This window comes from Hippoglossus hippoglossus, chromosome 13, assembly GCF_009819705.1.
Source record: "Hippoglossus hippoglossus isolate fHipHip1 chromosome 13, fHipHip1.pri, whole genome shotgun sequence".
Classification (NCBI taxonomy): domain Eukaryota; kingdom Metazoa; phylum Chordata; class Actinopteri; order Pleuronectiformes; family Pleuronectidae; genus Hippoglossus; species Hippoglossus hippoglossus.
Window position 1 is genome coordinate 27,863,325 of NC_047163.1, and position 15,201 is coordinate 27,878,525.

General features: G+C 39.6%; 1 protein-coding gene across 5 annotated transcripts in view; it reads left to right on the forward strand.

Annotated features, from left to right (window-relative positions):
* Positions 1-15,201, forward strand: part of LOC117772552 (RNA-binding protein Musashi homolog 2-like) — a 163,535-nt gene that overhangs the window by 102,687 nt on the left and 45,647 nt on the right. The window lies entirely within an intron of this gene.

The following is a 15,201-nucleotide window of genomic DNA, read 5'->3' on the forward strand; positions in this document are numbered from 1 at the left end:
TGAAAGCCTTATCTGTGGCTGCGGCCCTCTGCCCCCCAAAAGGAGGACTTTACAAAGACACAGCAGCAGAGGGGGAGAAGAGAAGACAGACATTCACTTCTGAGCAGTTTTAAAGAAGGATGCAGGAACCAATGAGTTACAACACATTGGGCCTTATGCAAGAACATATAAGAATTCTAAGATAACCTTTTCTCTCAGTTCATACTATCTTCTTACACATATTTTTGTTATTTCATCAAGTACGTATGGATGGCTGCCTCACATGCAGATAGTTAGTCTTTAATCTACAAATGAATAGAGATATGTCTATTTCAACATCTTCTTATACTATTGAACAAATACAGTTTTTACTAGCTTGAACAATCATCCTGTGCCACTGCACTTTACTCAAATAAATTTCTATACAAAGAATATTTTGTAGTGAAAATGTGTGTGTTATATATATATATATATAGTTTTTTTTATTCTATTGCCTTTTTTCTCTTTTCTACCTCATTCTGACTTGTCCCTGCTGTAAAAAGCACATTTCTTTGCTTTGGGATCAAACCTTTTATCTTATCTTATCCTTGTTGTGTACAAGACAGTCTACAAGCCGTAGGGTGATCTACTAAAAATAATTGCGCAAATGGTTTCTGCCATGGAGCAAAATGGAGAGCAGAGTGACCGCAAGTGCAAGCTCACGCTTGAGCGCTAGGGCCATTGTAGCGCACACGGAGCGCACACCAGGCAGCTGGTCAGCCCTGTATCTGGTGTGATGATGGCCATCAGTGCCCTGGCAAGAGGATTATTTTTGCTTCTGTCAATCCAAACATGCTAACATGAGCAGAAAAAACCTGTTCTCTCCCTCTTCTACCTGCCGTCTCCTCCTCACCACAACAGCTGCAGCCATCTGTGCGTAACGCTGTGGCGATTAGCACCTACCTTTCAAACGTACAAAATATAGACGCAGTCTCAACCACCGCAGTTATTTTCAGGCTTTGTAAATCACATTGCTCGTGCTAACTTAAAGTATTTGCATCTACTCCTCCCAGTATTTTGCGCTCTCTGGTAGAAACGCCCGATATTGCATATTCATTAAAGCAAACGTACTAAATGGACAGCGCATGGTATTCTGCACGCAATCGTCAGGGCGCACCATTAGTAAATCTACTTTTTTACACGTTTTTACATGCGCAAACCTTTAGTAGATCACGCCCTATGTCTCTTAGAAGTTTCGAAAAGATTAACAGCACATCATGATTGATGACTGGTATGCGACAGACATTAAAATGAACTTTGGACAATGTTGTTTCTCCAAGGATGATTTTAGAATTTTTCCAAATCATAGTTGTCTTGTAGAAATAAGAACTTTAAAAGTATTTTACCCTATGTGTATATGAGCTGTCCTTAAAGCAACTTGATTAATTGTGACAGAGCTGTAGTGCTTTGGAGACCAAAAAGATCATAATTCTGATTGCATCAAATTTTTTGATCAGATTAGATCAGATATTTTAGATCAGGCTCAGGAGGTATAGAGGGTTGTCCAAGTGCATTGGGCAAGATACTGAACCCCAAATTGCCCCCGACTGTAATGCCAACAGAGTATATAGAATCGCTGTATCACAGTGTGTGTGAATGGGCGAAAGTGACTTAAAATCTAAAGCGCTTTGAGTGATGTTCAATCTTACACAGCTCAAAATTGATATCGTAGAGTCCGACAGAGACTCAAAGCCCAGCCATGGATTCTCTAAGAGTGAATTCAGTCACCCCAAACTATAATTCAAAACACATCAAAAGCAAATATCTCTCAAATGCAGTTTAAAGTAGCTTTAACTATGCCAACATTATTTCTCTCTCCCTGTGGGTGTCTGTTTCCAACACTTGTTCGTATTAACATTTGGGAAATGATGTTATTGCTCTGTAATCATGGGACAATGATTGTAATGTATCCTACCATTGTGGATATTCAGTGTGTCTGTGAAATTTCATAGACATGTTGCTAGTTTATGGCATTTACACTCCATCTACCCTAACAATATGGATTAAACTACTGTTTATTCACATTATATTACATTACATATCATTTAGCTGACTCTTTTATTCAAAGTGACTTACAATAAGCGCATTCAACCATGAGGGTACAAACCCAGAACAACAAGAATCAAGCAAGTACACTTTTCTTCAAGAAAGCCAAACTACAAAGTGCTATAAATAAGTGCCATATAAATGCAACTAAATATAGTAGGTTTTTTTTTGTTTTTGTTTTTTTATCCAAGGTATAGTCGGAAGAGATGTGTCTTTATTCTGCGGTGGAAGATGTGTAGACTTTCTACTGTCCTGATGTCATTGGGGAGCTCATTCCACCATTTAGGAGCCAGGACAGCAAACAGTCTTGATTTTGATGAGTGGTTAGCTCGCAGTGAGGGAGCAGCAAGCTGATTCGCAGATACGGAGTGGACGGGCTGGGGTGTAAGGTTTGACCATGTCCTGGATGTAGACTGGACCCGATCCGTTCGCAGCATGGTACGCAAGTACTAGTGTTTTGAAACGGATGCGGGCAGCCACCGGTAACCAGTGAAGGGAGCAGAGGAGTGGAGTAGTGTGATTGAATTTAAGTAGGTTTAAGACCAGTCGAGCTGCTGCATTCTGTATGAGCTGCAGAGGTTGGATGGCACTAGCAGGTAGACCTGCCAGGAGGGAGTTACAATAGTCTAGGCGTGAGATGACCAGGGCCTGGACCAGAACCTGCGCTGCCTTCTGAGTGAGAAGGGGACGTATTCTCCTGATGTTGTGCAGCATGTATGTACAGGAACGGGTTGCTGCAGTAATGTTGGCAGTAAGGGAGAGTTGACTGTCGAGTGTCACACCCAGGTTCCTAGCAGTCTGGGTGGGGGCTAACACGGACTGGTCAAAGGTAATAGTCAGGTCATGGGTGGGAGAACCTTTCCCTGGAAGGAAAAGTAGTTGGGTTTTGTCAAGGTTGATTTTCAGGTCTTGTGCAGACATCCACTGAGAGATGTCAGTCAGACAAGCCGAGATTCGTGCTGCTACCTGTGTTTCAGATTGGGGAAAAGAGAGGATTAGTTGGGTGTCATCAGCGTACCATGACTGTTGCCAGTTGTTATTCCACCTCTGCCTGTGATTGGCACATGCATTATTAAGCCACTTTCTTCTTCAGAGCTTAGCCCTGTCAGGTGCAGATTTCAAATCATACCATCTTCTCTTTAATTTGCATTGTATTCTACCATTGTTCCATATCTCCCTTTGCAGTACACAAGATTTTAAAAGAAAAAGGCTGCACCTCAAGGTTGACTAGGGGTTTGTGATGGTTCATTCACTGTGAAGACCATTTATCCGTCTTCCAGTTAGGCAGAGCTTACCCCCCCTTGTACCTGCTCTTCACTGAATAGATCAGGGCCTTGTACTCAACCAACTTCTATGGACAAGATGAATATATTAAATGAAGACACATTTTCCATTAGGCCAGTTTGACAAGACAGTGTTTTCTTAATGTTTCTAAATTAGTTTTTTTATATCAACTGTAACAAAATCAAACGAAATGGACAACCATTGGATAGAGATTATTATTATTATTATTATTATTAATATTATTACAGATCATTCAATTTAAAACTTCTTGCCTTGGCAGTAGATGAACTGAATTGAGGCCTACACTGTCTTACACCAATTTTACACATAACATCATGATTAGTTTTCTAATCATTGCTAGTACTGTATAGCCTGAATAAACAGTTCTTCTTCCAGTGTCTTCTTTGGCTCGAGAGGAGGGTTGTGAAATGTAAATAACGATGTCATAGTGGCTGGGCCTGTTTACTACTGGAGATCTAAGCCATCACATTAGTGAGGACAGTATCACTGTCCTCCCGTAGATCCAATTTTCATCATTTGTCATTTTTTATAACATTTTTTATAACAATTATTTCATCATTAACCAGAGGATCATTCATTATGAAAAATAACAAAATACTTGCTGTAAGCCCCAATTTGATTCATATTGAAACAAACCAAACTGTGATGAGCCTGTGTTGAAAGTCTTGTACTTGAGTCTATTCCAACATTTTGTATGGTCTGTTGGTTTGGTTAATCACAGTGTGAAAAACAAAACTAAAGATGGCAAAAATAAGTGAATGCGCAAAGACTATAATCAGCTTCCACATCAGAACAGAGGTTACACTTTGCTGCAGGTGACAGTTACAGTGTATGAACTCATCAGCAGTCGGCTTTTTAAACTAAATGTAATTTTGCCTGTTGCCAGATGTGTCCCCTTGTGTCTGGCTTCATGTCACGTCACAAGGATGTGGTGACAGTAACCTAAGTGATTCTTGTGTTTTGTATTTTGTGTTTTGTGTATGCTTTGTATTGACTGTTTTTAGACATTGTTGCATTTTGTCTATAAGTCAAATGTGAATGCGGCTCCGGGCTGATAAAACATGGTGTAAATTGACCCAGTTTCGAGTCGAATTTGAATGTCTGGGTTACGGACACAAGGTTTTTTATGTTTGAAGAAGTGGTCGCAATTTACTTCAATTGGATCGGATTTGGCTCCAAAATTCCATCGGCATAGTGGTGAGTACTTCATTTTTGGGTGAACTATCCCTTTAATAGGCAAATGTGCACTCAAACACATATATGGATATGAGCATGCCTGGAGTGGCTAATCGGTAAGACCAGGGCTCTCATTTATAAAACAGTGCGTGGGATTCATACTAAAAGTGTACGTGCGCACAAAAGCCGGAAATGTCGTACGCAAAAGAAAATTCCGATTTATAAAACCGTGCGCACGCACACCTGAAGGCAATGTTCATTTTATAAATCACAGTCCACCTGGAAACGTTCCTACGTGGATCTGCCTCCAAGTCCGCCCTCCACAAACCCACTTTCAACCATAAATGGTCAATGCAAAGCACCTCATGAATATTAAATTATGCTGCTGACCAATGGGTTTCCAACGTGAGTCCTGATAGAGTCACTGCATCAAGCGATGAGAAGAGGAAGCGAAACTTTCTGACACTGACATCGAGGTGTTTGTTAGTGAGGTGGGGGTGAAGAGAGATTTTATGGGACAGCAGTGATGTCACTAATAAAGAAAATACACTGATACTCTGCTGCTGCTGTGGATAATACAATGTGTGAGAGTGAAGACGATAGAAAGAACGGAGCCTGAAATAAAAAAATATCCAATTCAAAGGTGGGGGCATAAAAAAACACACTCAGAATTTGAGGGAACTTGTTGTATTGTCTGTTCGTATTTTAATCATCCAAAACTGCAGGATTATTAAATTCAGAGACAGCTGTGATGTCTCCAATCTATAGAATTTAACAGAATTATTATCATATGCTCGTGTTTGTACTGGGATGGTTCGGTTCCGTCGGTCGATCTGTGGGATACTGGACACAGTTCAGCTCAGAGATCACAGATCACAGATCAATAGAATCTATATCAGCTGATCAGACAACGCGTCATCCTTCCATTCGCGTGCATCCATCACGCAGCATCACGCACCAGTGTCACGGCAGTATTTATTTATTGAGAGCAACCGGACCGATTCCCTCACATCAGTGGATCCTCACCTCAACTCTGGGATATTAATTGGAAAGTTTTCTTCATTTCTTGTAAGTGATCTCCAGTGTGCTCTGTGCGCTCGATGGCACAGTCAGGTTCACTGCAGTGATTTAATACACGCACAGTGTTAGCAGATACTGTTAAAAACTGTTAATGACTCGGCTCTGTAACTGCGCTGTTTAATGGAATCTGAACGTAATTTGCTGTAAGTTGTTTTATATATTTTTCAATTAAAAGGTTCGTATTAGAACAATTATGTCGCGCGAGCACAACTAAAGCTGTTTTAATGTTCATGATGAAGTGGATCAATAATCTGCTTCAGTTCACCACCTCACGTCTGCATCGCCACTTTCCCGTCTCCAAAACGTTCGTACGCATGGGTCAGAGTTTGTGTGGAAATACGCACATTTTCCCGTCAAGCTTGTTTTTATGAATCCCAATGTTTGCGCAACGGTTATAAATGAGACCCCAGGACTATTCCAGGTCGACCAGACTGGTATTTTGGCCGGGATGGCCAGTAAAATAGGTCGTTTTTCATTTTTGAAACAAATAACAGATAAAAAAAAATGTCGTTTTGGGTTTGCACATCCATAATTATGAATGTTTATTTTTCAGCTTATTAAGCAATAATAGGATGAAAGAAAAAAAAAGGTATCTGCTGTTCTCAGTGCACATGTGTAGGTGCATCGCTTTACACCTATGTAAGAGCTTCTCAGACGTCACAACATACAAACAATATCTGTAAGGGGACTTTGCAACTCTTCAGAATGCTAATTATATATATGTGTATCAAAAGTGATTGAATACCAATACTCAAGCAGCAGTTTAAATTAATAATATGTAACATGAATTTTAATAAAATGGACCCAGTGTTTTCATTCTTCTTCATTGTCTTGGGGACATAACATGATACGTACAGTGTGTCCTTCAGGTACATCTTTCCTTAATAAAATGACAAGAAACGTAAAACTATGACATCATTGAAGAGTAACTGGATGTTATTAAAGATGGTTGTCTGTTTAAATTTTGCCGATATTCAACTTGAACTAAATTAACAGTGTAAGACAATTAATAAAGTGTGCAAGTCATCCATATTTATTGTTACATTAAAAGAATATTGAACAAAGTTTACTGACAACGTTGTAAATAACTGTTTTATTTAGAATCATTTTGTTTCTTGTTTGACAGTATGTGAGGAAAAGTTAAGCACTTCTTACTCTTTGCATTAAACCCAATCAAATGTCAAAGTTTGAAAAAGTAAGTTAAATCTCCATTGGAGAGGGGTATTGATCACCTCCTTTCCAGTGCACCTAGTTACAGCTGTCAAAAGTAGCCTCTTACTTTATGGATCTCCACAAGGGCAAGGTGATGAACAATCCCAACATCCTCTTCATATATCAATGTCCATCTCTACTCCTCAACACTTGCATATATCTGACTGCTGGATAAGTCTTGAGGGGGCTAATTAAAACACTGAGTTGTTACTTCATGTGTGAGTGCATGTCTGTCTGACCGATGCTGTTTGGCAAGCTGCTGTAGCCCCAGGAGTGACCTGTTTTTCACCATATTCACTTGAAAGTGAGGGAGAGATGAAGATCAAGAACACTGTTCCATAAAGCACAAACACACTGAGGTAATAAGCATATGACTGTAGAGAGAAAAATGCAGTGGAAGGTAAATTTTTCCATGATGCTGTAGTTGCCACCAATAGGTGGCATAGCAACACAATTAATTAAACAGTGTAACATTTGTGACTTTGATGAGATGTAGCACATTCATGGGAAAAAAAACAGGAAACCACGAAAAAACCTTAGTTTTACTAGAAAAACACAGGTGTTGTTGGCTGAGACCTGATTTAAGACCAACCCAGCCCTGGCTCTATGAGATTATCCAGCATATTTCACAGCCATGAGGCAGCATAACAGAAAATGTTAGTAACAGAAAAACTGACATGTCTGTTTCTGCCTGAAAGCAACAAATAATTAGTTGTTTTGAATAGATTGTATTGTAAAGGCCTATTTGATTAACACATATTCATCTTGAGACACATTCATGTTTATGGTTATGTGTTAAGCAATGAAGGTACTCAATTAAGATGAGCCGAATATGGTGGTTCAGCTTATTCAGACCATTCAATGTTACGAAGGTAGTGGAATTACTGAGACAAATTACAACAATTAACATTTGAGTTAATACAGCAGAGGCAGAGCTCCTGGTGTACATGCTCTGCTATGAGTCACACTGCAAAGGCTAGAATCTATATTTCCCCTAATTATGAGTCACAAGCACAATATGAAATAATAATGGTGACATCATACATATCACTTTCTTTGCCTTTAGAGGACACCCATCAAGAATTTAAGTGTTTTTATTATGTTTTTTTGCCAGTGACAGTCATAGTCTGAGGCATTAGGTTAAACTGCAGCTTGAATGTTGGCGGAGGCATACAATTGTAATTGCCTATATGTTAATCAAGCAACACAGATGAAAATGCAGGATGGCCATTAACTTCTTTGTACATTCTCCAATGTGTGTGTGTGTGTGTACACTTAAACATAAATCTTTATGAAGACCATTTTGAATGTAGACCATTTGGAGTGAGGACATTTTGGCAAGTCCTCAATTTTGGCTGGTTTGAAAGCTGTTTGAGGGTTAAGACGTCCTTTTAGGGTTAGAATTAGGTGTAGGTTAGGGTAAGTATTAGGTTTGCTATGTAGTTGGGACATTTAACGTTCAGGTAAGGGGCTAGGGAATACACACACCGATTTTGGAAGACAGGGTTCATTACACACAACCAGAACCACGTGAAAATGGTATTCACTGCTCAACACTGAATGGTAGTGTTGGGACCTACTATTAATGAACAATAGTTGGGCCTACATGTGTAACCAAAGCCTGCGACCACATGTCTCATTTGTCCTGAAGACAATGGAGGGCTTCCAGAACTCAGTCTGCCAAGGTCCTTCATCTTCACACATAGGTGTGAAACCTGCCCCTGGGTTCCGGCTACTATTGGTCACTGTGTGCCTCAGGACCCATGAGGTCACCAGGCCAATAAAACCCTAGTTCCCCCTCTCTCCACTCCTGGCCAGGGAGACTGTCTCCCTACCCAAGCTCTTCCAACCTCCATGCAGGCCTACCTGAAGCAGACTGCTAACACTTTCCAAAAAAGCAGCGACACGAGAGCCTGCCTAAGGACTTCAGCACGAACGGCTATGACACAAAGTTTTGCCAGCAGAACAACAACAGCAGGAGCCAGACACCAGCAAGACCACTTCACTGGACTTTAAACAGCACATCAAAAGGGACCCGTCCCCCCTTTCATGAATGGGTAACATAACTGGGCTAAATACTCGAGACTAAACAAAAGACTGTTATTTTCATAGTTTGATTTGTGTTGCTGTGATATTTTGGAAATAAGTTATTTGAAAGCTAATGTTAGTTCTGTTACAGTTTTCAGTAACCATCCCACTACAATTTAACAAATATTGCAGGATAACTGTTCTTTGTGAAATAGTAGGTAAGTATTTAATTCCAATAATAACCATGTCAGTCATTCTTATACAAAAACAGATAGCTAACAGTATACTGCACACTGCACAAACTAACTTAAAAAGCTAAACTTAGAAAACTAAATCAAATAATATATACAAAAAATAATAATAATAAGCCGATTGATAAATAATGTAAATTATTATTAGTTGTTGCCCTTGTGCTCAGATAGTAAGTAGAGTATGCATCATTAGACTACAGACTGAGTCTGCTTACTAGTGTTTACTAAGTACAGATTCCTGAAACATATACAGTGCTATTAACAAACACTATTAAGACAAAATAAAAGGAGGTGCCATATACTGCTGGATATCGTATGAGGTAAACTATACACAAAGAAAATACACACACCTTATCCACCTCTTCATTGTGTTTTCTCAACCCGATCCTGTGGCCTTCATCCAGCTGCGATTTTGCCTAACATGGCTAGCATGTAGACTCATGTTTCTTTATTTCTCGGATAAATGTTTTATATCTCTTACTCCAATAACAGTCCATGCTGTTTCTGTTCCAGCAGTTTTCAAAAGTAAACATGGAAAGTGGAAGACTGCATTTACATGGCTACTTTCTGCTTGCCAAGCCTTTCTGCTGTACCAGTTACGGAAAATCCTCCGGTGTGCGTATCACGGCTGCGATGCTGTTTCATCCGTCCCCGCGGCAGACATTGTCGCTAGTACCGTCTGACTTCCTCCACCACCGACACTGAGTGACCTGGCTTGGGCGCTAACAGAATCGGCCTTCAGGCATTATTTTGCCAACCTCAACAGTGTCTACTGATCTGGTAATTTTGGTTATAGTTATTAATTTAATTGTTGGTCAGATTTCAAAAGGGTAGTTAGTAATTTAATGAGACTAAATAAGTAAATTGGCTCTTCTCCTTCTTTTGAAGGGGGATGCCCAGAGGTAGCTTTAATGTCAATTAAAGTTATTATTTAATATTTCTAATATTAATATAAAATATTTTTCTGATAGCCAAATTTATTGAACGCCCAAAGGCACAACATTTAGGGGTGCCACTTTTAATGTAAAGTAATCCCAACAGATAATTTATCCAGGAGGTGGATTCCATGAAGAACAACCTGCTTGGATGGCGCAGACCAGGTTATAATAATAATAACAATAACTTTATATGTATAGCACTTATCTAAACAAGGTTACAAAGTGCTTCACACAAACAAAATCCATGGCAAAATGAGGAATGAATTATAATAAAAGGTTTTCAGTTAAGTTCAATTTTAAGAGCCAGGTAATAATATAAAAAGACCTTAAATTTATAGAGAGAGAAAAAATGATGAAGAGAGGAGAGATGGGTGGAAAAGAGTGGGTAGAAAAGAAAGAGAGATAGGGGAGTTGAGGGGAGATCAGGAACATCACTTTTAAACTCTGTCGGTCCACAAGTAACACAAGTGTCCAATAGCCCCGACATTCATTCACTCAAAACGAGGTCATTTACACCGTGTTTTAAGCCTAAAAAAGTCATCCGGAAGTGGGGATGCTAGCGGACTTAGCAACATGATGGTGTGTCCGAGGGTCAGTGAATGCACCTCGTAGGAAGAAATCAGCGGCCAACTTAATGTAGTGATGGACCTGGTGTGCTGAAAGCAGACAGAATGTAAAACTTCTTTAAAGCAGTGACAGGGCTTCTAATGTTAGAGGAAGTCTCTACAGAGTCTCCACACAAAACCTGCCTGCCTAACATTGTCTTTGTCAAAGAGCATTGTTCCTTGTTACTCATTCAGTTAAGATGCATGTTTCAGCCTACTGACTGAAATCAGTAGGCTAGCTTTGCCAACAAGCTTATAAAATTCAGCATAATCATGTGTGCAAATGACAAGTTCTCATCAAAGATGCTCATATCGTGACATCATGTTGGAACTAGCCCTGTAATCTGCCTTCTCTAACTTGTATGTAGCCTTGAGGATGTTTCTGTCACACTTAAGACAGACGAGGACCCAAATGCAGATCCACACGAAGACTTGATCAAATACATTTTTCAATGTCTCATGGGTAGATGTACAGGTAGGCAATTAAACAAAACCCAAAAGAAAAGGTGAGGTCAAAAACAAATCTTTAAAATTACCTCCTCAAAAATGCAGGAATTATCAATGGAAAACTAGCAAGACAAAAGGCAAGGAACACAAGGGAACCTGTGTGTAAATACAAGATATATAAGAGGTGTAACTAATTAGGATGGGGTATGTGTTCAGTGAAGGAGGGAAGGCAGACAAAGACAGGAAGTACAGTGCAGAGAAATGAGACATAAGGGTAAGTCACAAAATAAAACAGTACATAACTGAATAGAACAGAAAAACACATGATTAAACTCAAGAAGCAAACAAAAGACACAAATCCAAAAACCAAATACAATTAAACATGGTCAAATTCCATAGCCAAAATATGAAAGGAGGAGTCCATAACACTGCAGAATTGTCTGTTTGTCTCTTTGCTAGTGACAAACTGTGAAGGAGAGCACTCGTTTCCCACATGGGGAAAACAAAAAATTTACTGAGAACAAGAATGAGTCAATAACACTTGAACTCTCAGTACTGGCAATAGAGTCAGAACTTGTCAGAGACCTGTACTTTAATGATCATCAGATTTTGTGCCCAGGAGCATCTGTATTCGTAATCCATGGTAAAGTTAAGCTCATACATTCAAATGAATACTCTCAAAACAGATGTGTTAAAAGCAACACAATGTGTGTTCATTTTTAACAAACCAGCGTGTCTAGTTAAGGACAACACGTTTCGTGTTACATTCAACACAATTAGTGTGTTAACACATTAAACACATGCTGTGTGTTAAATGTGTCAACACAAGGATGTGATAAAAGATGTGTCATTTTAACACGTCTTCGTGTTGTTTGTTTTTTTGGCAATTTTTGTTTTACATAAAATTACCAATAAAATGCTCACAAAATAATACATCTGAATGATATTTATTAGAAACATTAAATCTGTGGCAGATAATGTTTTTTTCCACATTGATCCAAAGCTCTTTAAAAAATACTTGAGCACTAACATTCCAGTCAGTAGAATGAAAATAACAAGGGCAATATGAATCTATTTGACAACGGTCAAACCCTCAAATACACAAAATACAATAAATACATTTCAACAATTCATTTGGCAATGGGCCTTTTAAGAGCCAGTTAGGAAACTAACCTAACAAACTATTTATGGAGAACATTCACAGAAGTTCAATTATATACCTGCTGTTAACTATGTGTACGTGTGCGCATGATGGCTGCACGTCAGTGGTGCACGTCCTCAGAAATTAACGCTATCCGTGTGCCAGTTGCAATAAGGACTTGACCGGTAAGAGCAGTGTGGCGGTTCTCTACGCAAACGGGTGTTTAACCTCTTAACATTCCGGTGAAATTTGCCTAAAACGCCTGTCTAAGGCATACCCAAAGTAAATTGAAAGCTGTTCTTGAACCATTTGGAGTACATGCATGGTTTTGGTCTCTTTTGAAAGGTAACACTCAGAATCACTATAAGTGCTACTGGCATTGAGTAATAGAAGTTGGAACACACTGAAGTAGAAGGTTTTTTATTTCCGCCTGAATGTTTTTGGTAAACAGATGCCTGCAGATGACTCTAGCTGGGACTTATGAGCTGGAAAACACTATGGGACCACAGCATGAAGCCTTACCTAGCCCAAGTTCAAATAACAAAATATATTTGATAACAATACCACAGAAAATGAATATTTTACAGATGTTTTTCTAAGGGCATGTCTAGGCGTTTTCCAAAAAAGGTCATTTGGAGACTCCAAAGGACCCTTGGTAACCATGGTCACATACCTAGGCTAAAAAGGCTACTTTTACACTCAAACTTATACTTACATATAAAGGAGTCAAAACCGGTCATAGGATTGAAAATGTATTCAAATATACATGTTACATGTTTTTGGCAACATGCCAGTCATTGTAGCAGTCACGACCGGGGACAAAACACAAAGGCACATCGCAGGAGGAGCACTTCAGTGGTGTCTTTGCATGGCAATGCTTGCACTTCAGCCGACCAGCGGTGCTGTGCCCAGTGATATGGACTGGCCGGTGATGTGCTCCGTGTGGAGCAAGAGATGGTACGGGTCTGGCTGTGAAAATAAAGAAATAACAGTTATTTACAAAACTAGATAAAACTTTTATGCATTCTACACAAACACGCACACACACCTCCCCCACTTCAACAGTAACACCTAGACACACACACACCTCCTCCACATCAACACTAACACCAAAAGACACACATACACACACACACAGTGAAATAGAGGGGCACACACACACACATACAGTAATTTACAAGTTATATATTATAATAAAATACTTACTTGTCAAGAGTAATGTCTCCTCCATCCAGGAACATGGTCTCTGCCTCAGAGTCAAACGACAGTTCGCTCTCTTCGTCTGATACTTCGTCCCCAGACTGGTCACTTTCACGCCGAAGACAAAGTTCACGGGCTTCTTCGGTCGAGTAGTTCCTTTTCTCCAAACGTTTCGCCATTGTATAGCTTCCAAAGTCGGAGAAACTCTCAAAAACAACTCTTTTGGGGCTTTTACGCACGGACGCACGAGAAACCGAAACCAGTTGTTCGCCTGTACGCAGTGACTTTCTTGGGGTCGCTTTATATTTACACAGAGAAGCAGCACATCTGCATGTTGGAAATTTCATTGGCTATACGAAGAGCCAGTCATCAGAACAATCAGTTGCAATCGGCTCAGTATTTACACGACAGAAGAGGGGCAGGCACTGTCCTTCAACGAGGTCTCTCCTTGGCTATTGTGGACAGGACATGCCCGCTCCTATTTGGTCAAGTGAGCTGTCAATCTAAAGTTCAGAGTGCAGCCTCCATTTTGCTATCAAGATATCGGCTATGTTTACATGTTAACAGGAGTTACGAGGGAAAATACATCAAAGGTTACACATAGCTGCCGGCTAGTTTGATATGACGCAACAGCAGTCTGTGGGTATTTATTGATGTAATAATGTGTTTTGGACTAAACGTGTTACTGGATTGGATCATCTGGACCTTTGGCAATGTATCAAGACCGTTTTGGAATGTTATCGATCTGTGGATTACGATGAGGCGTCTTAGGTGAGTGACCTCGATTTTGTTATTGTTTTTTTGTTGTTGGTGGTCTGACAGAGGCGTTGATTGTACCTGCTGTGGTGATCGTATCTTGAAATGGTTTGCATCAATCGAATCACAAGAATCTTAGCTTTCCAAAGATATGTCGCATCAGTACTTAGCTATACGAAGCAGTTGTGTAAATAACAAAGTTTGACGCTAAGCGCAGGCCGTCGGATCGCTAAGAGGTTAAACAGCAAGTATATCTAAGAATTCAAAAACAATGCTCTAACCTACAAATTACAGCTGCAGGGGACATCAGGCCACGCCATCATAAATCTGCAGGATCATAAGACAGGCCTGGTAGTTGCCTCAGGTATATCAGAGCTAAAGCAGTTAATAGAAATACGAAATTTAAACAATCAATTTGTATCTTGGATTTAAATACAGTGCATTTCCAATGAAAGAAGATAACAAGTCTAGTTCTCTGATGTCTGCTACATCTTTTACATTGATCATTTCATACTCATCCATCTTCTTTACCAAATATGAAATAGAAATGATCATCAAAGTTAAACATACTTTGAATTTGATTCATATAGGCCACAGTCTTAGAAGTATTTATGAAGTTACACACAACATGAGCATGCCTTTTGAGAGGGCCATGCTTACTCTCAAATCTCATACACCTTAACTTCAAAAGTGGGGCCAAACTCTTTATTGTAGATTAAATGTTTCAAAAGTAATTTTGTCTCAATTAGAGCCACACCCTCTAAAGCAGTGGTTCTCAAACTTTTTCTGTCCTGCCCCACTTTGGAGCTAGAATATTTTTCATGCCCCACCCGCTCCCCTGCCCCAACAAAATGATGACAAAATGGGCCAAGTTTAACATGTGTATTTACATAACATACACATGAACATTAAATTCACATTACTTACAGGAATTTCTGATGTCCAAATAAAAAACCTGTGTGTGTGTGTGTGTGTGCGCTGTCTGGGAGCGCACACAC